Source organism: Sesamum indicum, linkage group LG4 (assembly GCF_026168435.1).
Source record: "Sesamum indicum cultivar Baizhima isolate 11 linkage group LG4, ASM2616843v1, whole genome shotgun sequence".
NCBI classification, from domain to species: Eukaryota; Viridiplantae; Streptophyta; class Magnoliopsida; order Lamiales; family Pedaliaceae; genus Sesamum; species Sesamum indicum.
Window position 1 is genome coordinate 10,123,541 of NC_142660.1, and position 1,847 is coordinate 10,125,387.

Here is a 1,847-nt window from a genome sequence, read left to right on the forward strand (position 1 = left end):
GAACAGAGAATTCTATAGAGTTTTAAGATAATAATTGAACGTCTTCTAATAAAGAGACCCCCCCTATTTATAATAAAAGTCCCCTACGAATCTAGACGTAGTGGGGGGATAGATACGTGATAAACTCTAAAAAGGTAAATAAATTACAAGAGATAAGCTTTAAAGAATCATTTCTAAATCTAAACACTTGATTCCTTTATCTCTTGGGGAAATCGCTCGTGCTTATCCTTATCCCGAGTTGAGTACCCCATAAGCGTGGGCACGTTTTGTCAATTCTGCAGAAATTTCCTTGTAATCTTTCTTTTTTGCTGAATATGCAATAAAATTACATAATTAGGAATATTTTGGCTTAAAAAGGAAGATTAAATTGCTATAAAATCATTATAATTGCAGAGTTATCACCCACCGGGACCCAAAGTAAGTTGGTCTTCACTACTCTCGGGTTTTCTTAAGATCCCCAGGCATAATTTCATCCTATGGCTTGTGAATTTGGGGAAACTATCCACAACTGATAAACCATGGCTATCATACCTAGGCGCCTGTATATTATGTGATGAGGGCGCAATGGAGACACATAGTCATCTATTCTTTCGATGCCGTTATGCCAGAAGATGCTTGACAGCGATTCGACGAATTGTTCAGTTTCAATGGCCTAATAGAGAGTGGTCATGGGACGTTGAGTAGGCTGCAAGGAAATGGAGAGGAAACATATCATTAACTTGGCTTATCATGCACTCCTCACTGCTTGCATTTACGACATTTGGAGGAAACAAAATTTGAGACGCTTTGAGCATACGGAGCGACCACCGAATATCATAGCCACCATTATTGTGGAAGATATTAGATAGAGGATTATCAGTGTTAATTTATCTCGTTCTGTTAGTTCATGTGCGTTATATAGATTATGGTCTATCCATTGGCCTATCGAGGGAGAAACCACCAGTTGAGCACTGTTATACTGTACGATTTTATTTTATTAATGAAACTTACATTTACCCAAAAAAAAATAATAATAATTGACCATATATCTTAAGTAAATTTTTTGTTTATTTTAAATACTTATGAATAGAATACTATTGTTAGAAGAAATTAAAGAGGTGGTCATTTTGGGTAGATAATATGCTAGAGAGTATTTTGATCAATATAAATTTAGTTTAACCATAGATGGTTACTCTAACTCCATCACACATAAAAATTGAATACAAAAGAGTAGCATTTTGATAGAGAAAGAAACTATTTTGTATTCCTAATTTCTTTAAAGTACTTGGATAAAAATTTAGAATGAACAACATTTTCAAATAAAAGAATAAAAAATATTTCTTTGCGATTAATTTACTAGCATAGAATTAAAATATTTTTTATTATTTAATTTATTAGAATATATATGCTAATGCTTGATAGTAAATTTTTTAAATATACTGCATTTGTATGGAATAAACTCAAAATTCAGAAAATAGCAAAATATATTAAAGAATAAAATTATAAAATTACAAATAAAGATCAACCTAATTCTATTATGTAGTCACAGTTAGTGATGGGTTTGAGTGGGTTTTACAAGTTTCGGGCTTTTGAGTTGGGTACTTGATTTTGTTGGATAGTATATTTTTGTACAATACACAAAGGCCATGTTTACTTTTTTGTACTATTTGGCCCCCCTCGGGATTAACTTGGGATTGTATGTTGGATTGTGGTGTATGGGATGAACTGCAATCCGTTTCTATGCTGGGATAAAATGCGGGCTGTATCCTTGCAATCCCGTTTACGACTATGTATTACTTCCACACATAAATTTCAATTTTACATTTTTGCCCCCTCCATTTTACGAAATTAACGGGCTCAGATTTTCC